Source organism: Salvia splendens, chromosome 4 (assembly GCF_004379255.2).
Source record: "Salvia splendens isolate huo1 chromosome 4, SspV2, whole genome shotgun sequence".
Taxonomy (NCBI): domain Eukaryota; kingdom Viridiplantae; phylum Streptophyta; class Magnoliopsida; order Lamiales; family Lamiaceae; genus Salvia; species Salvia splendens.
In genome coordinates, this window is record NC_056035.1 from 25,633,025 (window position 1) to 25,659,731 (window position 26,707).

A 26,707-nucleotide genomic window follows, 5' to 3' on the forward strand; every position below is an offset into this window, starting at 1 on the left:
GGCAGATGGACGTTAAGACTACGTTTCTAAACGGCAGTCTTGAGGAGACCATCTACATGGAACAACCCGAAGGATATGCCATAAAGGGCAAAGAACACATGGTTTGGAAGCTTAAGAAGGCCATTTATGGCCTCAAGCAAGCATCCAGATCGTGGAACCAATGTTTCGATCAAATTGTTTGCAAGTTTGGATTCGAAAAGTGCCCAAGTGAAAGCTGCGTGTATAAGAAAGTTGATAAGGGGAATGTGGTGTTCTTAGTTTTATATGTAGATGATATTCTTCTAATTGGAAACAATAAAAAGATGTTGTCATCAGTTCGAACATGGTTATCAAACCAGTTCGAGATGAAGGATATGGGAGACGCGGGACACATCCTCGGGATCAAGGTTCTTCGGAATCGAGAGAAGAAGATGTTGTGCTTATCTCAAGAATCTTACATCGAAACAGTACTTAGTCGTTTTACCTTTTAGACATGGCATCCATTTATCTCAAGAGATGTGCCCTAAAACGCCGTCTGAGATACAAGCAATGAGAAGGATTCCATATGCTTCGGCAGTTGGAAGTCTCATGTATGCTATGCTTTGTACTAGACCAGATATTTGCTTTGCTGTTGGCATGGTGGCAAGATATCAGTCGAATCCGGGCCAAGGACATTGGACTGCCGTAAAGAACATACTCAAGTACCTTAAACGGACCAAGGACTATGCTCTAGTTTACAATGCAGTCGAGCTCTGTCCTTTGGGATATACTGACTCAGACTTTCAAGCTGATCAGGACTCGAGAAAATCTACTTCAGGATATGTGTTCACCTTAGGAGGTGGAGCCGTAATTTGGAAGAGTGTGAAGCAGAAATGCATCACGGACTCGACCATGGAAGCCGAGTATGTGGCCGCTTCGGAGGCTGCAAAAGAGGTTGTATGGTTCAAGAACTTCCTTATGGATTTAGGTGTGGCTTCGAATCTGGTGCTGTGGCAAACTCGAAAGAACCAAGAGCTCACAAAGCGAGCAAACACATAGAGCAGAAGTATCATATCATTAGAGATATAGTGTAGAGAGGAGACATAAAAGTGGTCAAGATTGCGTCAGAGAACAACCTGGCAGATCCTTTTACAAAGGCTTTGGCGGTAAAACCGTTCGAGTGCCACGTTGAAGGGATGGGAGTTCGACTCATTCAAGACCTCAACTCGCTTTCAGTATAAGTGGGAGAAATTTAGACGTGTGCACTACTATTTTGTATACTCGAAAGCTGTTTTGAGTATAAGTGGGAGATTGTTAGGGTTTTGTATACTAGAAATCACCTTTCGAGTGATTGGATACTGTAAAACTCTAATGGTTATTTTCCAATAAATGCAACAGATTTATGTTTTACATTTAATGGTTGTTTATTACATATTTAAATGTATGAGAAAACGTAACAAAGTCTAAGTCTTTGTTTTAGTAGACCGGTTGTGGGCGTCGTCCAATTTAAGGTAACACGGTCAGTTCTAAACAAAGAAAAATAAGAATTTCACAACCTAGATAGGCCTAGACTACCTATCGCGAAAGGTTACAATGTCAGTCCGATTATTTCTAAACCTTATTGAAATAAGATGACGTTGGTGTGGTATAGCACTGAATGGATCTAACAGCAAGACGAGTCTTTATGCTATCTACTGAAAGACGAGGTCTTGAAAATTAATTTCTTAATAAATGTACGTTAGCATTGAGCATACGATATTGAGGATCCACTACTTTGACTTACCAAAGGTGCGGGTTTTTCGTAACCCAACGATCCAGGTATATTGGGTAGTGGTGATCATTATCTAGAGGTGCTACGATTGCTATTATGTTGAAACGTGCGCGAGGAGAGTCTCGTTTGATAAAATCCACAAGAGGAGCTCGAAACGAGGTTTTATTATTCGGAACCTAGCTAGTTGGAGTTTGATTACTCTATGAATAATAAATAAGAGTTTCTTGCTAAGTCCACTCTTGGAATTTGAAATATGTTAATTTATTAAGTCTATAGCAGACATTAATTGATTAATGGATGTTTCCATCTTAAGCGCGGGAAATGAATCAAATGCAATTAAAGGAAACCCGGAATACTTGTAATTTCGGTTTAGGAAGGCAGTGCAATATTACTTCGGTAGTGGCTGCTCGTAATATTCCAATATAAGCTTATATTAAATTATGGGTTCAATTTAATTAGTAAAAAGCTAATTGGGTGAGGCCTATTCCAAATTCTTCCTTAGATCCCTGACTGGGCCCAATATGTGACTTATATAAATAGGAGAATAAAGGAGACAGAAAACATAACAATTTATTATCAAAATTTTCGTCCCCCTCTAAAGAGAGAGCTCAAAATTTGTGCCTCCTCCGTGAGCTGAGTTTTGTCTTCCATTATTCGAGTCCTAGTACGTTGGTGAGATTTGCCCACACAAATATCAGCGTATAGTCCGGGACACCAGTCAGAAGATCCGAGGTCTTGTATTGAAGATCTTCACGTGGAGACGGAGCAAGCCATCATCGATTCTTGATTGAATCAACAAGATAAATTGGCTAATTCCATAGTAAGCATGTTTTAGGGATTTTATGTGCTAAAGCATGTTTTAATTCAAGTTATAAGCATGATACATGTGATAATTACGCGAATAGATTTTGTCTAAATAATCAGCTAAATAGATCAAATTCATGTGATCCGTTTTGAACGCACGCTTCCGCTGCCTGCCCCTTCACAGGGAAGTTCAAAAATTAAAAAAAAACAAAACAACCAATATGTACAAGAACATCCAAACGAAACAAACTTCTCACACTTAGACTGAGCAACAATGGGAGAGGTTACAACAGAACAAAAACCAAAACATGCCCAAAAGAAACATAAAACAAGGCATGCTGGCACAAAAACAACACGACGAACATAAAAAAACAGCAAACACATAAACATATAAAAGCAATAAGAAAATAAAGAAATACTGAAAGTAAAGTTACTTGGTCAAGGGGGTCTCAATTCGGGGTTTGGCTCCCTTGAGAGCCAAACTGAGGTGGAACATAGGGTCGGGTCACTTTTACTTTCTTCCTCGCCGGCGACTCCGGCTTATTCTCCTCCTTCTCACTCGGTCTAGACACTAGCTTCTTAACTGACACGGGCTTCGATGCAGACAGGGCTGTCAAGGGCTTGGACGCTGGTGGGGGCTGCTGGATGGAAGAACTTTCTTGCCCTGGCTGCTTGGGCACACTGATAGGTCCAGCAGGCAATTTCATTTGGGGCTCGGGAAATTTCTCCTTCAGCCACTTTGTCATCATCATAATCAGGTTGACGGCGTCCGCCATACGATCGTTCTGTGTAGATGACTTTCCCACCAAAACAGTGATGCGCCCTTTGAGGGCCTGCATCTCCTCCCTGACACCGCCGAGTTCTTTCCTCATCTCGGTCATCTCCTTCCGGACGTCACTGAGCTCTGTTTGCATCACACCCACTTCCTTTTTCATCTCCCCGTACTCAACATTGGCAACAGCTTCGACAACATCCTGTTCTGGCTTAACTAGGGGTTCCGCTCGACCGGCCTCATAAAAACAAACATCCTTCCCAGACATGTATAACAAGCCTTAGTTGAAAAAGTAATCCACACTGAAAAGCTCTGGAGGCTCGCACATCACTACCTCAGGCGCAGACTTGACAATCTTCATAATTGAGTTGCGCTGGAGGTAGACACCTAGAAGGTGACATATGTACATGTGACGGGAGGGATTTGCTGCCATCTGATGGCAGGCCTGGGCTAACCAATAGCCCAGATGCGCCTTTACGCCCTTGGCCATGCACCATGTGAAATAAAGGTCGGCTGTGGTCAAAGCAGAATTGGCGGTCCCCATCAAGTTGTAGCTAATGAACGTCTGAGCGAGGCGCAGGATTCGGTTGTCGATATGGAAGGCTTTCGAGTAGCTAGTCTTGAACTGCCCCACTTTCGGATGCGTAACAAACTCCCAAGTAGATTGCGGCTTGAATTCGGGCGTGTACTTCGGTGGTTCCACCACGCGCTCATTCCAGATACCGTCCTCATCCTCTGCACGCGTGAACAAGCCCATCCTGAGGGACCATTCTCTAAGACTCATTTCATGTTCTTCAATAAAAAGGCGAAAGGTAATTGAATCTGCATCCAAATCAGTGGTGGGCTTCAGGCAGAAGGTGGAGAAAAACACCCGGGCAAGTACTGTTGGCACTTCCGCGTCACTATGCTTAAGAAGCCAATCGAACCCTATGGCGCCAATGTACTGACGAAACTTCTCGTCGGAATCTATCTCCTCCAATTCCTCTCGAACATACCATTTTCTGGACTTTGCTAGCTTTCCCGAACTACATCGTTCCTTATAAGTCGCCGTTCTCTTGGGATCCTCAAACCTTCCCATGGCTTCCAACAACCCTTTCGTTATCCAAACTTCCGCTGGCTCAAAGTTCAACTCTTCCTCAGGCTCATCCACTTCTTCCTCAGGCTCATCCACTTCTTCCTCCTCGGATTCACTAGACGAAGGAGGCCCGACTGGTTCCATGGCGAATGGCACTTTAGTAGGGGCTGGGAGTTGAGCTTCCACAGTTTTGTCCTCCTTAGTCCGCTTGGACTTCTTGACCCGGGAAGTAGCAGCATGTTTGCCTTTCCTTTTTCGCTCTGCCTCCAGGCGGCGCTCCTCTGCTTCGTCTTCTTCGCCTCCAGACCTAGGGGTATTGAAGTGGAACAAGTCGGATCGTGTCTTCGTGTGCTTACAGGGAAAACTATGCAAGTGCTTGGTTAAGACACCGCGCTTTTTAAATCCGCTGGATCACTAGGTCCAGGAACTCAAGGAACACAGAGTGTTTTTGTCGTTGGACACACTCGACTCCCCTTCAAAAATTAAATCCCTCAACCCGAATACTATGGATTAGTATAGGGAAGTGGGGTCGATCCCACGAAGATGGAGTCGTGAAGTAGTGCTTAGAGACTCTGGAAACAAGCGGCTGCTGCCACGCAAAAGGGTTGAGGTTTAAACTACCACTAGACCTAGGCACGGAAATTAAATGCTAGACCTAGGACACAGAACACTTATAAAATCAGACATTAATGCCGAAAGAAACAATTACTCACTAGACCGTGTAAATGACTGACTAAATATGACTAGGCAGAGAGAATTAAAAACTGGGGACCATGACATTCAAATAAGGTAAGTACGGAAAAAACTGCAACTAACAAACTCATGCAATTTCCTAACCAACTCAGACGCGTAAATGAAGGAAACATAGCATACTCCTAGATTCGAACAGAATATAGAAATCAGGACGCCGGAAACTTGCTACGAATCGGACGTACGTCAGATCTACATAACTAGGCGAAATGAAATGAAAACACGTAGGCTAGGCATAAAATTAAATCAACACGGCTCATATTCACGTCGAATGCTTAATCCACTCCGGATCCAAGCCATCCGAACTCAACACCCAGCAAAATCAACTCCATAACTCCGATTCTTACAGATCTGCTCAGATCAACTCCAAATCCCAACAATCACAGACAGCCTTACAACATCAGCAAATTAAAAACCCGATTCATCCACAAACAAACTCCATTCTCCCAGATCCAACCACGAACCTGCAATAATCCAGAAAACAACCTCGAAAACAACCAACTCCAACAATCCAACTCAGAATTCAAGTAAACATAATCAACAAACAAAGATCAACACAATCGACATAAGCTAAAACGAAACTTGCATAAAAACAGAGAAATATCCAGAAAACAAAGAGATCCGAGCTTCGAACAGCGAAGCTCGGCGAATTTAGCAGAAACGAAAATAGAAAATAAATTGTTTCTTCGCCCTAAAGAAAGACGGTGTTATGACCAGATCGAAATGTATGAAAACTAGAGGTGAACCCCAAGTACGCCCTGAATCTCCCCACGAAAGAACCCAAGTGTGTGAAAAAGTCTACTAAGCTACAAGCTGTTCTCGAGGTCTCCAACCGAGAAGATCCCTCCAGCGTGCATGCTTTTCCCTTTTATAGACGCGGACATAACCTACTAGAGACTTCATAGAAATCTCTATTCTACCCTTCAACTCTGAGGCTTCCTCCGTCGAGCAATTTTCCGCATAATGTCCACTCTTTCGCCTTCTTCCTAGGTCCACGCAACTGTCTCCCTCCTTTGCTGGACCTGGCGAAAATCTTCACACACCTGGCTTAAAATGTGTGTTAGAACCAGAAATTTCATGAATTAAAGCCCTAGACCTATGCATGAAATTAGCCTTATCAAACTGCTCACACTTAAACCATGCTTGTCCTCAAGTATGAAAGACAAGAAAATGAAATAAGACAAATTTCAATGCACGGTTCCCAAGAACGACTCTATAAACAAGATCTAACAAAAACAAAAACCTAGACCTAGAAAACTTACAGACTCAGAAAAGAAAATAACACACAAAGAACACAAAACACAACACATAAACATGCACTAGTTTCAACTTTTAGGCGACTGTCCCCACAAGCTTAAGTTCTCTCGGATCGTCTACAGTCTCCAAATCCTCCTTCTTCCTTCGTCAACCCAAACGGTTCGTCAGTTTGTCAAGAAACCTATGGATTCCCTAGCGGTTAGGTTCGCTCGATTACTCATTCCTCACCAGGGATGTTAGGATCAAAAACGCTCCAGAGTTAAAGTTACACCACTGATGCGTTGGGTTATGAGAGTTTCTCCTTTTTATCATCTCCTCTTTTTTCCTGGGTCAGGCAAATATTTCCTGGGTCAGGTAATTTTTACTTCCTGCCCTTAGATAATTAAGCTTCTTTTTTCCTCTTTTTATTTTCCCCCTGGACTTCGTCCAGCTTATACCTCCATTTCCTGGACTTCGTCCAGCTTATACCTCCTTTTCCTGGACTTCGTCCAGCTTATACCTCCAAAAACCCTTTTTTTTCTCCTTTATACTCTACTCCCTAAGCATCAAGTGGTTGCCCATTTGTTACAAGTTAGCTCAAAGTGTTTAGGCTTATAACTCACTTTATAGTAGGGCTGCACAGCTAGGTTATCTAAGGTATCCTCTATCGTCCTCACTTCATCCAAACCGTTTTAAGTTTATTAAGGAAAATGGCATCAAAGTTGACGTGTATCCTATCTTCAATCGCTCTTACTAAGGGAATTTTTCTGCCTTATTGTATCCACTAGCTCATGCAGCACGTAACACACAGACAAAACTAAAAAAACTATAAGACTCACATTCACATTCTGCACCTATTCCCTCCCCCTCCCACTTCACTCAAGCTTGTCCCCAAGCTATCCTAGTGGAGGGGGGAAATAGGGAAGTACAAACAGAACACAAAACAGACAAACAACATGCCAAAATAAACAAACTTCTCACACTTAGACCGTACACCGGGCTAAGTGGGAGAAAGCACAACAACTAAAACCAAACATGCAAAACAGTTCAACCCCTTCTCACACTTAGACCAGGAATTGGGCTAAGTGGGGGAAGTAGTAACGCATATGTACAGAACAAGCATACTGGCACAGAAAATTAAAACAGAAAGCAAAAACAGAAAGCAATGAAAGAAAAAAAAAGTAAAAGTTACTTGGGCTGGGAGGATTAATTCGGTGCCTGGCCCCCTCGGGAGCCAGACTTGGGCGGCACGGCCTGTTGGGTCACCTTAGCTTTCTTTCTTGCCGGCGACTCCAGCTTCTCTTTCCTCTCTTCTGTCTGTCCGGGTACGGTCTTCTTCAAGGTCATGGGTCTAGTAGAGGATGGGGTGATTAGAGGCTTGGTGACTTGTGGCTGCTTCCGGATAGATAGATCTCCTGGACTTGGCGCCTTGGGTCCGCCACTAGGTCCAGGAAGTAACATTGGTGCGTCTGGGAATTTCTCGCGCAACCACTTCATCATTGTCATTATTAACGCGACACCCTCCATCATCTTCTCAGTACATCGGGACGACATTACCACCAGATCAGAAATGCGCCCCTTGAGGGCTACCATTTCCTCCCTAACCTTCCGAACCTCCGTTCTCATTCCTTCCATTTCCGTTCGTACTCATGCAACTTCCTTCCTTACTCTCTCAGCTTCACCACTGTCCTTTTCTTTACCCCGCAGGGCCACTATCCCTTCCATCACCTTTTGAATCTCGGATCTCATCCAGCTGACTTCCTTCCTCATTGCGTCCACTTCCACGACTGGCTTCCTGGCTTCACCCACGTCAGCAACGTTCTTCACTCCCGCCACCCCTTGTTACTGTTTGATCTGGGCCTCCGACTTACCAACTTCGTAAAAACAGACATCCCTCTTGTGCATGATTAGCAGCCCCTAGTTGAAGAAGTACTCCATATTGAAAACCTAGGGGGGTAGACACATCTTCACTTCCCGGCAAGCCTTGTGGATCTTCATGATCACATTGCGCTGCAAATAAGCCCCCAGAAGGTGGCATGTGTATAGATGTCGGGAGGGGTTGGCAGTTACTTGGTGGCAGGCTTGAGCTAACCAGTAACCCAAGTGGACACGTACACCCGTGGCCATGCACCAGGTAAAGTATAAGTCGGCGGTTGTCAAGGCGGTGTTGGCTGTGCCCATCAGATTGTAGCTAATGAAGGTTTGGGCGAACCTCAGAACCCTGTCTTCGATATGGTGAGCCTTCGAGGAACTAGTTTTAAATTGACCCACCCTCGGGTGAGTCAAGAACTCCCATGCGCTCTGCGCTTTGAAACCTGGTGTGAGCTTTGGTGGGCCGACCATTCTCTCATTCCATAATCCTTCATCATCTTCTGTACGCGTCAACACACCCATCCATAGAGTCCACTCCCTAACGCTCATCACATGCTCTTCATTGAAGAGCCTGAAGTTAATGGAATCGGCATCCAAGTCGGTGGTGGATTTAAACCGGAAAGTCTAGAAAAATTCCCGCGCCACGTCTATCGGCACCTCAATGGTGCTATGCTTTAGCAACCAGTCAAAGCCGATTGCCCCTATATACCCCCGAAAATCGTCATTGCTTGAGATCCCCTTAAGCTCGGCCGAATCGTACATCTTCCCAGATTTGGCATATTTCCCCACGGCACTCTTCTCCGCATATATTGCTGTACGTTTTGGGTCCTCAAACTTCCCCATCGCGTTCAGCAGTTCCTTAGTGATCCAGATTTCTTTCGGCTCAAAATTGAGCTCCACTTCTTGTTCTTCCTCGGAGTCACTAGACTCATTAGGGCTTTCCGATTCGGCATCGGACGGTACTTTAGCAGGTGGAGAGGGAGAGTGGTCAGCGGACTTCCCTTTTGCTTTCTTGGTCGAGGAAGGAGCAATCTGCTTCCCCTTCCTCTTCCTCTCGACCGCGTGTCTGCGCTCCTCCTCTCACTCTCCCCATCAGTAGGTCTAGGAGAGTTTACCTGCTCAGGAGCCGCAGTCTCTAGACTCAGCGATCCTTCTTCTGTCTGTGGAACGGTTTCATATATCTCATCAAGCAGACTCCGACGAGCCTGTCTTCGCTCCTCCCTCGGATTTACTAGCGAATTGGTGTCCCCCGTCAGGTCTACGAGCAAATTCAACCCGACATCGACGGGTTCTTGAGCATTCTCAGCATCGAGGGCCTCTCCCTCCTTGTTCAACAATGGGGTTGCCCCCGAAATGTAAACAGGGGTTTCTGTCCCCTCAGACTTCTCAGGGGTTTCCCCTTCCCTGACATCTTTCTCACCAATTTGGGCTTCGGCCCCCCAACCACTTCTGAAACATTACTATCAACAACAAGGGTTTCCCCCATAGCAAATTCTTCCAAAACAAGGGTTTCCCCCTCTGTAACTCCTACAGCCGCAGAAAGATCTATACCCACAGATGCATTCAGGGTTTCATTCTCAGCAAATATCACAGTGGCAATAACAGGATTTACCTCCTCAGTGACAGAACTTAACCTGGGTTCACTTACGGCCAACAACTCCAACCCCGCGGTCAGATCTGCTTCTTCTTCGCGAGTTTCTGCGGCGGTTGGTTCTTGAACAGTGACGGCTTCTTCTGGTACAGCGGGGGTGGGTTCTGCGGCAGCCACCGGTTTGGGTGTTGAAACCCCTGAAGTTTCCGGTTGTGATACGGCAGATGTCAAAACGGCTGGTATAGATTTCTCCATTACCGCCGCGAACATGGCAAACACCTCCATTGCCTTGTCTGGCCCCCCAAATTTTTGTAGTATATCTGCCATAAACGCCGCCGCACTTGAATCGGCGGATCCTGAAGTGTTTCCGATACTCTGCTTGTTATCCATGAAGAATTCTGTAGAAGTTTTGACAAAAACTTGGACAGAAATTTCTTTGATTAGGGTTAGAGAAAGAAAACCTAGAGAGAAATTTGGGGAATTTTGGATGTAGAGAAACGGTTTGTAGGCGGTTGCAGGCATGACGCTAGCAAATTCCTTCTGCGAAACCATACTTAGGAAAAACATTAAACAAAAAAACTGAAACGCCTGACTCCCCTTTTCTAGGATATGACAATATCAAAAACATTCCTAAGGATTCTAGTATTTCAAAAATATTTTTGGAAGATTATTATTATTTTTTTTCTGAGTTTGTTTGGTTTTTTCTTGATTTAAAGAAAGCGATTAAATATTTACAATTTATGTTCAAGTGTTCTCAAGATTTCCTGGGTCAGGGTATGGTAAAAATTCCTTGAATACTGGACCTAGGAGAGCTTTTAAGAACACTCACTTCCCATACTGATTAGGCGAATTCAGGGAGTGCGCGTAATGGCATATCGTCCACTACACACATCTCCGAGTTATCCCTAAATACCTTTACCCTATGACCATTGACAAGAAAAGGAGTAGAGTTTGAAAAACTTCCCTGGATCTCTACTGCTCCATTTGCACGCAAACTCACAACAATGTACGGCCCAATCCATTTGGATTTTAGCTTACCGGACATTAACTTGAGTCGGGACTGGAACAAGAGAACCTTCTGCCCAACTTGTAGTTCCTTGGTCCGGAGATTTTTATCATGCCACAACTTGGTCTTTTCCTTGTACCACATTGCTGACTCGTAAGACTCAAGTCGCAATTCTTCCAACTCCTGGAGCTGCAGTTTCCTCTCTCCCTCACAAGCTCGAGGATTCATATTAATCTCTTTGACCGCCCAGTACGCCCTGTGCTCAATTTCCACCGGTAGGTGACACATCTTGCCGAATACTAACCTGTAAGGAGACATTCCAATGGGTGTTTTATATGCTGTTATGTATGCCCATAATGCATCATCAATTCTCTTGCTCCAGTCTTTCCTCGACGGATTCACCGTCTTTTCCAGGATCGCTTTGATTTCTTTGTTTGATATTTCTGCTTGGCCGTTGGATTGAGGATGGTATGGTGTGGAAAGGCGATGGTGAACTCCGTACATTCTCATTAGAGCTTCAATAGTCCGGTTGCAGAAATGTGTCCCATTGTCAGATATTATAGCTCTGGGCACTCCGTACATGTTGAAAATGTTAGCTCTAAGGAACTTCTCTACCTCTTTAGCTTCACACGATGTGGTTGCTTTTGCCTCTATCCACTTCGAAACATAATCCACTGCCACAAGTATGTAGGTGTTCCGGTATGAAGACGGAAATGGACCCATGAAGTCCATCCCCCAGACATCAAAGATCTCACATACAATTATGGGAACTTGTGGCATTTCGTCCCTCCTGGAGATTCCCCCGGTCTGTTGACACCTCACACAGTTCTGACAAAATTCAAAAGCATCCTTATTCAACGTAGGCCAGTAAAACCCACTGTCCAACACCTTCCTTGCGGTCTTCCTAGGTCCAAAGTGACCTCCACACACTAGGGCATGACAATGATTCAGCACATCCCTCTGTTCCCACTCCGGGATACACCTCCGGATTACTTGGTCGGCTCCCATTTGTAACAAATACGGGTCGTCCCAGAAATAGTACTTGGCCTCGCTCTTCAATTTCATCTTCTGGGCCCGGGAGATTACTTGGGAACTGGGCACCTCTCCAGTGACTAAGTAATTTGCCAGGTCCGCGAACCATGGCTCAGCATTTGTCTGACATTTCCCTTTCTCGGCATCCCCTGGACCTATTAATGCCATGAGCTTTTCCCAATTGATGGGTCTAGGAAATTCTTCCAGATAGTACAAATGTTCCTCGGGGAATGCATCTGGAATTGCTTCCTCGGTCTCCCCTTGAAAAATACGACTTAGGTGGTTAGCCACCTTGTTCTCAGTTCCTTTCTTGTCCTTAACTTCCCAATCGAATTCTTGTAAAAGTAATACCCAACGGATTAATCTTGGTTTAGACTCCTTCTTTGCCAGCAAGTACTTAATAGCTACGTGGTCCGTGAAAACGATCACCTTCGACCCCAGCAAGTACGGGCGAAACTTCTCAAATGAGTATACCACCGCCAGCATTTTGTTTTTCGGTGGTGTCATAATTCTTTTGAGCTTGATTCAGTGTTTTGGATGCATAAAAGATCACATAGCTTTTTCCATCAATTCTTTGACCTAACACCGCTCCCACGGCATAGTCGCTTGCATCACACAAAATTTCAAAGGGTAGATTCCAGTCGGGCGCTCTAATAATGGGGGCAGATATTAGTCTATCTTTCAACAACTGAAAAGCCTTTTTGCACTCCTCATCGAACACAAACTCCACATCGTTGTGCAGTAAGTGAGTGAGTGGTTGAGCAATCCTCGCAAAATCCTTTATAAACCTCCTATAAAATCCTGCATGCCCTAGGAATCCTCTCACCTCTTTCTGATTCGACGGGTAAGGCAGTTTTGAGATGACATCGATTTTTGCTTGATCTACCTGTATGCCTCTTTCCGATACCACATGCCCTAGGACAATTCCTTCAGGGACCATAAAGTGGCATTTCTCGAAATTCAAAACCAAATGCTTTTCCTGGCACCTCCTCAGCACTATATCCAAACTTGCCAAACACGAGTCAAATGAATTCTCGTACACCGTGAAGTCATCCATAAAAATCTCAATGCAATCCTCTAGGAGATCCAAGAAAATACTCATCATAAACCGCTGAAAAGTCCCTGGCGCATTGCAGAGACCAAACGGCATCCTCCTATAAGCATACGTCCAAAGGGACACGTGAAACTTGTCTTCTCTTGATCCTCAGAATCCACATAGATTTGAAAATACCCACTATATCCGTCCAGGAAACAGAAATATTGCTTGCCCGCCAGCCTCTCCAACATCTGGTCAATGAAAGGTAACGGGAAGTGATCCTTCTTAGTAGCCTCGTTCAGCTTCCGGTAGTCAATACACATCCTCCACCCAGTAACAAGTCGAGTGGGGACCAATTCATTTTTATCGTTCTTAACTACCTGTATACCTGACTTCTTGGGTACCATATGTATGGGACTAACCCATTCACTGTCTGGTATGGAATATATGATTCCTAGGGATAGCAGCTTCAATACTTCCTTCAGCACTTCTTCCCTCATGTTCGGATTCAACTTGCGTTGCGGATCCCTACAGGCCTTTGCTCTTTCTTCTAAACGAATGTGATGCATGCACATATCTGGACTGATTCCAACCAAGTCAGAGAGCGTCCACCCAATGGCTTTCTTGTTTCTCCTGATTACATTCAGCAGTTCCTCTTCTTGTCCCTCGGTCAAGCTGGTGTTAATAATCACCGGGAAGTTTTCGTTCTCCTCCAGATATGCATACTTGAGCCCAGGTGGAAGTGTTTTCAAATCTTTCTTGGGGACATCTTTTTCCTGGGGCAAGGGGTTTTGTTCTGTTGTCATTCCCTTCTTAGACTCAATAGAACTGTCCATGCTCGCCACATAAGATGTCTTCCTTGACCTAGCTAGCTCCGGACTTGAACAGAATTCCAGAATTGCTTCCGCTAGTTCCTCATCCGATAACTCACTTGTGTTCATCGCTTGACACCAACTGGCTACTTCTCTATCAATGGCATGACTCATCTCAGAATTCTCGATCTGTTCCTGCATTAACTCTGTCTCAAGATATTCCTGGACCAAGGGGTTAATAACATCTATAGCATGCAAATTTTCAACGTCAAGAGGTCTTTTCATTGCCTCATCTATGCTGAATGTATATTTCTCCCCTTTGTAATCAAGGCAGATAGTACCGTCAAAACATCAATGATAGTTTTAGCGGTACGCAGGAAAGGTCTCCCTAGAAGTACTCCGCCAGACTCTGCAGACTCATTATCACTCATCCTAATCACATGGAAATCAGCTGGGTACAAGAAATCATGTACCTTCACTATCACATTCTCAAGCACTCCTTCAGGACAAATGCATGACATGTCTGCCAATTGGATCACAACTTTCGTGTCCATCATGCCTACCCCTACTAACTTCTTGTATATAGACAGTGGTAACACATTTATCGACGCACCTAAATCACACATAGCATGCTCGATTTTCACATCACCAATAGAGATGGGTAAGGTAAACATACCTGGATCACTGCATTTTGAAGGCATCCTCCGCTTCTGAATCACTGCCGAGACATTCTCGCCTATCAAAATTTTCCCACTGGGTCTAGCCTTTCCAGCTATAAATTGCTTGATGAACTTGCTAAACACCGGCAATTTCAAGGCCTGCAGGAATGGTAGATTAATTTCTAGTTTCCCAAAAATGTCCATGAAATCCACCGGCTCTTCCTTCTTTTTCTTAGCTTCCCCCGGCTTGGGAAAGGCTTCAGTCGTTTTCCTGCTCCTGGAGAGCCTTCGGCTGAGAATGCTCCAGTCTCCTCCCTTACTGCCTCGTTCTCAAACACTGGCTCTGGATCGAGGAAGAATGGTTCAGTTGACTTAGGCAAGGGTTTCTCCAAGTCTCCTATCTTAAGGTCATCCTTGACCAAGGAACGTTCTCCTTCTGAGTCCCTAGATCTAGGAATTGTATCCTCTTCCTTACCTTCCTTGGGGCTTATCGCTTCCTTCGTTCTTACCACTGGCCCATCATATGCCTTCCCGGATCTCAAGGTAACCTGACTTATATTCGCCCTATCTGGTGGCCTTACGGAGACGGGAATCTTTCCCTCATTTCCCCTCATATCACTCAAAGAAGTGGCTATCTGGGACAATTGTTTAGCCAGCATATCCATGGCTGCCTTTTGCTCCTGTTGAGCATCTTGAAGCTTGTGCACTACGTCATTGTTTGATTGCAGGTTGCTTTGCATATGTTGCTGAGAACTGACGAGGTCGTGCACCATATCATCGATACTCTTTGGTGACTTTCGTGGTTGACTGGACCCTGGCCCTATACTCAGAGTCGGTCCACTCGCTTGATTCTGACGAGTGTTCCCTTGACCGTCTGAAGAGTTGTTGTATTGATTTCCTTGGCCCTGGTAATTGTTCTGAAAATTCCTTTGGTGCGGTGGCACATAAGAGTTCCCTTGATTATTCTGATTTCTGTTCCCCCAGCTTGAGTGGTCTCCTTGGTTCCGATTGATCCATCTGCCCTGCCCCTCTTGATTCCTTCCTGACCAGTTACCTTGCCTTTCAGGCTGAGGTGCAAACTGCTAACTTTGTTGTGGTGCTGGCTGATTCTGCTCATTGTCAGTCCATCTGAAATTCGGATGATTCCTCCAAGGTACATCTCTCTGTCTTCCTGGATTCCAGCTCTCATCGGGATTCCAACTACCCATTGCACTGACCTAGGCCTGATAATCTCCTTCCTGGGTCCCGTAATATTGCTGAATTTGACTATCTCCTGGACCAGGAGATTTCTCCTTCCCTTGTGAAGTCAGTGGATTCGTCTTCTCAATCGCGTTCAAAAGAACCTTCTCGAGCCTATCAATCCTTGCCTCCACTTTATCATTTTCTTGCTCTCTTACGGCATGCACCGACCCTCTTCTTACTGCATTCCTAGGGTTATCGTACGCCTTCTTAGCGTCGATCAACTTTCCCAGGATTTCCCTTGCTTCACTTCCCCTCTTTCTTGTGAAATTCCCCCCACTCGAGGAATTCATTAAGTCCTTTGACTCAGGAGTCGCTCCTTCGTAAAACAGAGAGTAGGTCTCTGCCTCTATCATTCGGTGGTTCGGGCATGCATCCAACAACCCCTTAAATCTCGACCAATACTGACTCAAGGATTCGTCGTAATCCTGCTTACACTCTAATATTTCTTTCTTCAGTGCATTCGTCTTGTTGGATGGGAAGAAATAATCTAGGAACTCCAATTTGAAATCCCTCCATGTGCGGATAGAATCCGGGGGAAACCTTAATAACCACGTGTTAGCTTCCCCCTTCAAGGTAAACGGAATCGCCAGTATGCGATAATCCTCCTCTGTTGCATCATTCGACCTCTTCTGAATACCACACAACTTACTGAATTCATTTAAGAACTCATACGGACATTCATTTCTACGCCCAGAGAACGTCGGCAAGATGCCGAGCACGTTTGTCTTGATCTCAATAGTTCTCTGGCGTGGATTCATCACTATGGCTTGTGCTGGCTCTCCATCTAAGTGGGCAGTGAGAGAGCCGATCTCTGGATCTGGATCTACTACCTGCGCCATGACTACTTCCTCTGCTTCCCCTGTTTCTGACTTTGTTTCTGATTCTGTTGGGGACTCTGGATCTTCGCGTCCTGACGACGTTCAAGATTCGTCGCTACTGAATTCACTCGGAAACGGATCTCCTGTGGTGAACCCTGATCTGGTGGTCACAGTAGAGGCTGTGTCCTTAACCCGCCAATTAAACTGGCCGTGTTTCCTCCCAGACGAGTTGCTCCGGTAGGTAGATCCTGAGCCTCTGCTCATAAACTACAAACAAAAGAGAAAGAAAACAAGTAAAAATTATTTACACCACAGACTCTGAACACTAACACTAAGCACGCCCTCCATCCCCGGCAACGGCGCCATTTAAAGTGGAACAAGTCGGATCGTGTCTTCGTCTGCTTACAGGGAAAACTATGCAAGTGCTTGGTCAAGACACCGCGCTTCTTAAATCCGCTGGATCACTAGGTCCAGGAACTCAAGGAACACAGAGTGTTTTTGTCGTTGGACACACTCGACTCCCCTTCAAAAATTAAATCCCTCAACCCGAATACTATGGATTAGTATAGGGAAGTGGGGTCGATCCCACGAAGATGGAGTCGTGAAGTAGTGCTTAGAGACTCTGGAAACAAGCGGCTGCTGCCACGCAAAAGGGTTGAGGTTTAAACTACCACTAGACCTAGGCACGGAAATTAAATGCTAGACCTAGGACACAGAACACTTATAAAATCAGACATTAACGCCGAAAGAAATAATTACTCACTAGACCGTGTAAATGACTGACTAAATATGACTAGGCAGAGAGAATTAAAAAGTGGGGACCATGACATTCAAATAAGGTAAGTATGGAAAAAGCTGCAACTAACAAACTCATGCAATTTCCTAACCAACTCAGACGCGTAAATGAAGGAAACATAGCATACTCCTAGATTCGAACAGAATATAGAAATCAGGACGCCGAAAACTTGCTACGAATCGGACGTACGTCAGATCTACATAAACTAGGCGAAATGAAATGAAAACACTTAGGCTAGGCATAAAATTAAATCAACACGGCTCAGATTCACGTCGAATGCTTAATCCACTCTGGATCCAAGCCGTCCGAACTCAACACCCAGCAAAATCAACTCCATAACTCCGATTCTTACAGATCTGCTCAGATCAACTCCAAATCCCAACAATCACAGACAGCCTTACAACATCAGCAAGTTAAAAACGTGATTCATCCACAAACAAACTCCATTCTCCCAGATCCAACCACAAACCTGCAATAATCCAGAAAACAACATCGAAAACAACCAACTCCAACAATCCAACTCAGAATTCAAGTAAACATAATCAACAAACAAAGATCAACACAATCGGCATAAGCTAAAACGAAACTTGCATAAAAACAGAGAAATATCCAGAAAACAAAGAGGTCCGAGCTTCGAACAGCGAAGCTCGGCGAATTCAGCAGAAACGAAAATGGAAAATAAATTGTTTCTTCACCCTAAAGAAGGACGGTGTTACGACCAGATCGAAATGTATGAAAACTAGAGGTGAACCCCAAGTACGCCCTGAATCTCCCCACGAAAGAACCCAAGTGTGAAAAGTGAACTAAGCTACAAGCTGTTCTCGAGGTCTCCAACCGAGAAGATCCCTCCAGCGTGCATGCTTCTCCCTTTTATAAACGCGGACATAACCTTCTAGAGTCTTCGTAGAAATCTCTATTCTACCCTTCAACTCTGAGGCTTCCTCCGTTGAGCAATTTTCCACATAATGTCCACTCTTTCGCCTTCTTCCTAGGTCCACGCAACTGTCTCCCTCCTTTGCTGGACCTGGCGAAAATCTTCACACCTGGCTTAAAACGTGTGTTAGACCCAGAAATTTCACGAATTAAAGCCCTAGACCTATGCATGAAATTAGCCTTATCAGGTATCCTCTGCTTGTACGCCCTAAGTTCCCGGGGTTAGGCTTCCCACCACCGCCGGTATAGTGAGATCCTCGATTTCATCCCGCCAGTTCTGTCGGGCCTTACGCCTGGCCTCTCTCTTATCCACCGGTGAGTCTGCGCCCACCGGATTTTCTTCCAGATCGATCACCAACTCGAGCCTGCTCTCCTTAGGCTCCGAAACTTCATCAAGAACAGGGGTCTGTACCCCCTCAAACAAACTAGGGGTCGCCCCCTTAATGTAAACAGGGGTTTTCCCCTCAATGTAAACAGGGGTTTCCCCCTCCGAAACACTTGCAGAAATAACAGGGGCTCCCCCCTCAACGACAGGTGCTATCCTTTGATCACCAATCGCCATTTGTTCCAATCCCGCAACCAGATCTGCCTCCTGTCTCTGTTCTTCACCTACTGCAGTGTCTTTCTCGGAAGCACTGGTGGACGGTTCGGCTACTGCATGTATAACAGAAGGTTGGACTGTCGGATCTTCCGGAATCGGCGGTGGTGGTGGTGCGGTGGTTGTCGACGCGGTAGGTTTTGCATTCTCCATCATCGTCGTAAACATGGTGAAGGCTTTCATCGCCTCTTCTGGACCGCCGAATTTCTGCATTAATTCTGACATGAACGTTGCTGCACTTGAATCGGCAGATGTGGTGGGTTTCCCTGCGTCAGATTTATACTCCATGGCCTGAATCTGCAAAATCTTTTCAATAACTTGAGAGAAAACTTCCGATTAGGGTTAAAGAAATGTGGGTATTGCGAGAGAGAGTTTTGGGGATTTTTTTAGAGTGAGAGAGAATTTGGTTTGAGAAATAAATAATAAGGAGGGAAAATAGGTTTTTTTCAGATAGGAACGGGAATGGTTGCAGTAGGTGGTTGCAGGCATGAGGTCAGCAATACGTACGCCTTCCCCTAAAGTTAAATTTGAATTTCGAAACTTAACCACTTCCCTCCCAAACTAAAACTCTCTGCCCCATGTAAACGCTCTTCTCGCCAATACCATACTTAGATAAAAACAACGAAAATGAAGCGCCAGAATCCTAGGTCAAGGATTCAAAATGCGACAAAACAATTTCCCTCAGAAGTCTAGTGTTTCGAAAATATTTTTTTTTTGAAAGATGAGAATTTTTTTCTTTGTTTGACATATTTTCATTTAGGAAAGCAATTAAACTATTTACACATTCAATTGAGTGCTCTTCGAGGTCCCCTGGTTTAGTGTATAGGTTGAAAATGCATTTCCATTTACCTGACCCAGGACTTCGTCGAAGGCACTTACTTATCAGACCGATTAGGCGATAACAGAGAGTGTGCGTTGTGGCACTTCCTCCACTACGCACAACTCAGAATTATCCCTAAAAACCTTTACCCGGTGACCATTCACAAGGAAAGGAGTAGAGTTTGAGGCACTGCCCTGAATCTCCACAGCTCCGTTTACTCGAAGGCTAACAACAGTGTATGGCCGACCCATTTGAACTTTAGCTTCCCAGGTATTAGCTTGAGCCTGGATTGGAAAAGGAGCACCCTCTGCCCTACTTGGAGTTCCTTCACAAGATGTGGTAGCCTTGGCTTCTATCCATTTTGAAACATAGTCAACTGCCACAAGTATGAATGTATTCCCGTATGAAGATGGAAATGGACCCATGAAGTCCATCCCCAAGACGTCGAAAATCTTGCAGACAATCACTGGGACTTGCGGCATTTCATCTCGCTTAGAAATTCCTCCTGTTTGCTGGCACCTTTCATAGTTTGACAGAATTCAAAAGCGTCCTTGTGTAGTGAAGGCCAATAAAATCCACTGTCTAGGACTTTCCTCGCAGTCTTCCTGGTCCAAAATGACCTCCACATGCCAACGCATGGCAATGATTCAGTACGTCCCTCTGTTCCCATTCGGGGATGCATCTCCGAATTACCTGGTCAGCTCCCATTCTCCACAAGTAAGGGTCGTCCCAGTAGTAATAATTGGATCAGCTCCCATTCTCCCATTCAACATCTAGTGGTTTCTTCATTGCCTCATCTAAGCTAAACGTATATTTCTCCCCATTATAGTCCAGGCATATGGTCCCATTAAAAACATCAATTATGGTCTTAGCGGTACGGAGGAAAGGTCTTCCTAGAAGCACACCGCTAGACTCAGCAGATTCATTATCACTCATTTTAATAACATGGAAATCGGCCGGATATAGAAAATCATGCAATTTGACGATAACATTTTCTAAAACTGCTTCTGGACAAATGCATGACCTATCCGCCAATTGGATTACCACCTTTGTGTCTACCATCCCTACTCCTACCAGTTTTTTGTAAATGGAAAACGGTAAAACATTTATCGATGCCCCTAGATCACACATGGCATGCTCAATTTTTACATCACCGATGGAAATAGGTAAGGTAAATATACCTGGATCAGTGCATTTCGAGGGCATTCTTCGCTTTTGGATCACTGCCGACACATTCTCTCCAATCAGAATCTTCCCACTGGGTCTGGTCTTCCCAGCTATGAATTCCTTGATGAACTTACTGAATACCGGCAATTTCAAAGCTTGCAAGAATGGTAAGTTGATTTCCAATTTCCCAAAGATATCCATGAAATCCACCGGCTCTTCCTTCTTCTTCTTAGCCTCTCCTCGGTGCGGGAACGGTTTCACTTGTTTCGTTGCACCCATAGAATCTCCAGCTGAAAGTTTGCCTGTTTCTTCCCTTGCTAATTCATTCTCTACTCCTGGCTCGAGGTCTAGGAAAAATGGTTCGGCTTCACTAAGTAATGGTTTCTCCAGATCTCCTTCCTGAAGGTCATCTCTATTCCTAGAACTCTCTGCTTCCGAATTCTTGGACTCAGGAATTAGATCCTTCTTTTCATTGTCTTTCACGGAAGGTGTTTCTTCCTCTTTTCTCATCGCTGGACCTTCATAACCTCGTCCAGATCTTAAAATGATTTGACTGATGTTTGCTCTGTCTGGCGGCCTTACTGAGGCAGGAATCTTCCCTTCGTTTCCTCGCATCTCGCTCAAAGATTTTCCGATCTGGGACATTTGTTTTGCTAACATATCCATTGCTGCCTTCTGCTCCAATTGAGCATCCTGGAGCTTATGCACCACGTCATTGTTGGACTGCAAGTTGTTCTGCATATGCTGTTGAGAACTGACTAAATCATTTACCATATCATCTAGATTCCTTGGTGGTTTAGAACTAGAATGGCCAGAACTTGGTCCTGGACCCAGATTTGGACCACTTTCTTGATTCTGGAAAAAGTTTCCTTGACCTCCTGAGCTGTTGTTATACTGATTTCCCGACCCTTGATTCCCCTGGTAAGTAGGTTGGGGATTCTGATAATTTTCGGTGTAGTTCCTTTGGTGTGGCGGCACATAAGAGTTCCCCAGATTCTGATTCTTGTTCCCCTAATTAGAGTGATCCCCCTGGTTCCGGTTGTTCCAGCTGTTCTGCCCCTCCTGATTTCCCCCAGACCAATTAGTCTGTCTTTCTGGTTGATATGTCAACTGGGTTTTCTGTTGCGGAGGTGGCTGGTTCGGATCATTGTCAGACCGTCTAAAATTGGGATGGTTCCTCCAGGGTGCGTCCCTCTTTTTCCCAGGGTTCCAACTCCCATCTGGATTCCAACTTCCCATTGAATTCACCTGGGCCTGATAATCTCCTTCTTGAGGACCATAGTACTGCTGGGGTAGGATTTCTCCTTGACTCGGATATTTCTTTTTCACTTGTGAGGTTGGTGCAGTGGTTTTCTCAATTGCAATCGACAGTACTTTCTCAAGCGTATCTATCCTTGCCTCGACTCTTTGGTCATCTTGTTCTCTCAGCGCATTTGCTGACCCTCTCCTCATAACATTCCTCGGGATGTCGTACGCCTTCTTGGCCTCTTTCAACTTTCCCAAGATCTCTCTCGCTTCACTCCCCTTTTTCTTCGTAAAATTTCCCCCGCTCGAGGAGTTCATCAAATCCTTCGACTTGGGGTTTGCTCCTTCATAGAATAGATAATAAATCTCTGGATCGATCATTCTGTGATTGGGCAAGCGTCCAGCAACCCCTTGAATCGTGACCAAATTGACTCAGAGACTCATCATACTCCTGCTTACACTCCACTATCTCCTTCTTGAGGGCGTTCGTCTAGTTCGACAGGAAAAAGTAATCTAGAAATTCCATCTTGAAATCTCTCCATGTACGAATCGAATCTGGAGGTAGCCTCAGTAGCCATGTGGGAACACGTTTTATTTAAATAATTAAATAAAAAATTCGTCTTCTGTAAAATATAAGTACTTTAAGTTGTATATTGCAATTTAGAAAAATAAAAAGAGAGAGATTGAAGGGTTTATAACAGTGGCACACAGAAACGGTGAAAAGAGGGTTTGAGTCTTTGAGATTCAAATTCTACACAAATTGTGATGTAAAGGAATTTATTAAAGTGTTAATTTTGTATTCTATCTATTGTTTTTTTAAGATTTTCAGAGAATAGTTGCAAGTTTGTAAAAAAAGTTATAAACAATAGTTATTTTAAAGTTTTTATTTTTTTTTAATTCTATGGCTTGAACTTTGAAATTCTTGTCAAATACACATATTCTAATAGCTACTTTTTATCAAAAATATGAGATTGTCTAGAATGACTTGTGAAATCGATGGAAGAAGAGTGGAAGAATGACAGTTTAATTATATATTGAAAAGGACCTATTTTTAACAATTGAAAACGAACAAACCTGCAACGTTTTCAATCGATGAGAACACGTAGAATTCAGTTATCGCCGCTTTAAATGTAAAAACACAACTATGACACGGTTTTTTAGGTCGTTTTATTAGATATATATTGGACTAGTTCGTATTAAATATATATACATTTTTACGGTTGTTGTAATTGTGGTTTTTGCATTATATAATATTATATATATACATATATTATATATATAATATATTTGACTATGAAAAATTATATAGTGGAATCCAGCGCCAGCCCCTATGGCCAACTTTTTCTGCGTCCGCCCCTGTATAGTGCCTAATAAAAAGTGCATCAGACACAGAGTGTTAGATTAGAGTGCTCTAAGTAGAACGGCGGTGGAATTGCCGGAATTTTCGGGTGAGGTCGAGAGAGAGAGAGAGAGTAGGGTTTGAGATGAGGAGAGAGAATAGTGTTGCGCAAATGAATTACACTCGTAGGGTTCCGCATTTTCCTTTTCTTTTATTTTGTTTTTATTTATTGTTAAGTGTAATAAGGGGTCTTTAATTAAAACCTTTAATTTATCATTGACTGCCCTAATGATTTCCTTTTGTAGAAATGACTCTACGATTGTGGAACAGAGGGAGTACTATATATTTTGATAAGATCAACCCACCCTGATATTGAATTATAGTTCGGGAACTAGGTAGAAGATCAGTGGTCTAGTGTTGAAGACTGAAACTCGGTTTTGGAAACGTGTGTGCTTTTAATGCTAGGTCAAGCTTCTCAGATCCAGAGAATCAGCTAGATCACGAGATCTAGGAACTCAGAGGATATCAAAAATCTCAGTCGTTGGACACACTGATTCCGCGTTCAAAACCCTCAACCCGCTATACTATGAATTAGTAAAGGGAAGCAGGTATCGATCCCACGAAGATGGACGCGTAAAAAAGCATTTAGAAGACCTTGGAAATGGTGAATGGCTGCTGCCACGCAATTTTGGGTTGAGGTAAAACTACTACTAGACGTAGGAACTAATTAAACACTGGATCTAGGAAACTGAAAACATCATGCTGACATCGAACTTCCTCATAACTACGAGACCGAGCAAATAGCTTCCTAATCTAGCTAGACAGAAAGTGAGTAAACAGCGGGGACCATCGTCCAGAAACTGTAAATACGGAATAAAAGCTGCAAATAACAAACTAAGGATTTAACTAACAACTACCTGTATTTCATTACTTGAATCACACGCGAAGATGAAGAAAACAGAGCACATTTCCAGATTCAAACAGAATATAAAAGTGCGGACGTCGGAAACTTCCTACTAGTTGGAAATAAAACAGATCTACATGTACTAGACGGAATGAAATGAAAACAAGAAAACTAGACATCAACTACGATCACTCTGTTTCAGATCCAGACGTCGGATGCTTAATCCACTCCGGATCCAAGCATTCTGAACCCAACAACAAACAAAATCAACTCCATAACTTTCGATTCAACAGATCTGCTCCGATCAACACAAACTTCCAATACTTCTACTCAAACTCAGTAAACCAACGCAAAAATCACAGTAACTACGGCAAACTCAAAACCAAATGCATCTATCCGATTCGTCTACAGTCTCCAAATCCTCCCTTTTCCCTCTTCTACCTAATCGGTCTGCCAGTTCGTCAGATAGCCTATTGACTTCCTAATTGTTGGATTCACTCGATCACTCATTCCTCACCAGGGATGTTAGTATCGAATCACTCTTAAGTCAATGTTATACCACTGATGCGTCGGGTTATGAGAGTTTGTCCTTCCTACAATCTCTCTTCTTAACTTCCTGGGTCAGGTAACTATTGCTTCCTGTCCTTAGAATATTTTTTTCCTTTTCTTCTCCCTTTAGGGATATTTCCTTTTTACCCTGGACTTCGTCCAGCTTATACCTCCGATTATATATATATATATATATATATATATATATATATATATATATATATATATATATATTATTCCCCCCCTGGACTTCGTCCAGCTTATACCTCCATAACCTATATTTTTATTTTCTCTCCTTCTAACTCTACTCCCTAAGCATCAAGTGGCGGCCCCTTTTTATACAAGTTAGCTCAAAGTATATAGGCTTATAACTCACTTTTAAAGTAGGGCTTCACAACTAAGTCATCTAAGGCATCCTCTATCATTCTTACTTTATTCAAACCGAATTCAGCTTATTAAGGAAAAAGGCCTCAAAGTTGACATGCATCATATCTTCAATTGCTCTTACTAAGGGAATCTTGCCTTATTATATTCGCTAGCTCATGCAACACACAAAAGCAAAATCCTAGACCTAAAGACAACTATTCACAGTAAACAGGAATTGTACGATTCCCTCTCCCTCCCACTTCACTCAGGTTTATCCACAAGCTATCCTAGTGAAGGGGGGAACAGGGGAGTACAAACAGAACACAACAAAACACATACCAACAAACACGCACAAACGATACTAACTTCTCATTCTTAGACCGAGCAACGGGCTAAGTGGGAGAGAAGTCAACTGAACAAAAACCACAACATGCCCAAAAGAAACACAAACTTCTCACACTTAGACCAAAAATTAGGCTAAGTGGGAGAAGATACATAAAACGCAGACAAATATATACATCACAAGGCATGCTGGCACAAAAACAACACGGCAAACATAAAAAAAACAGCAAACACATAAACATATAAAAGCAGAAAGAAAATAAAGAAATACTGAAAGTAAAGTTACTTGGTCAAGGGGGTCTCAATTCAGGGTTTGGCCCCCTCGGGAGCAAACTGGGGTGGAACATAGGGTCAGGTCACTTTTGCTTTCTTTCTCGCCGGTGACTCCGGCTTATTCTCCTCCTTCTCACTCGGTCTAGTCACTAGCTTCTTAATTGACACGGGCTTCGATGCAGACGAGGCTGTTAAAGGCTTGGACGCTGGTGGGGGCTGCTGGATGGAAGAACTTCCTTGCCCTGGCTGCTTGGGCACACTGCTAGGTCCAGAATGCTATTTCATTTGGGGCTCGGGATATTTCTCCTTCAGCCACTTTGTCATCATCATCATCAAGTTGACGGCCTCTGCCATATGATCGTTTTGTGTAGATGACTTTCCCACCAAAACAGTGATGCGCCCTTTGAGGGCCTGTATCTCCTCCCTGACACTAAGCTCCGTTTGAAACACACCCACTTCCCTTTTCATCTCCTCGTACTCAACACTGGCAACGGCTTTGACAACATCCTGTTCTGGCTTAACTAGGGGTTCCGCTCGACCGACCTCATAAAAGCAAACATCCTTCTTGGACATGTATAACAAGCCTTTCTTGAAAGAGTAATCCACACTGAAAAGCTCCGGAGGCTCGCACATCACTACCTTAGGCGCAGACTTGGCAATCTTCATAATCGAGTTGCGCTAGAGGTAGGCACCTAGAAGGTGACACGTGTACATGTGACGGGAAGGATTTGCGGCCATCTGATGGCAGGCCTGGGCTAACCAATAGCCCAGATGCACCTTTACGCCCTTGGCCATGCACCATGTGAAATAAAGGTCGGTTGTGGTCAAAGCAGAATTGGCGGTCCCCATCAAGTTGTCGCCCCCTCAATGTAAACAGGGGTTTCCCCCTCAATAACCAGACTGTTAGAAATTAGAGCTTCACCGCCCACTAACCTTTCAGG

The 26,707-nt window shown here is 44.0% G+C and overlaps 1 pseudogene; it reads right to left on the minus strand.

Annotated features, from left to right (window-relative positions):
* LOC121800885 overlaps positions 1 to 21,258 on the minus strand; it is a 75,695-nt pseudogene extending 54,437 nt beyond the window's left edge.
* Between the last annotated feature and the right edge of the window lie 5,449 nt (positions 21,259 to 26,707).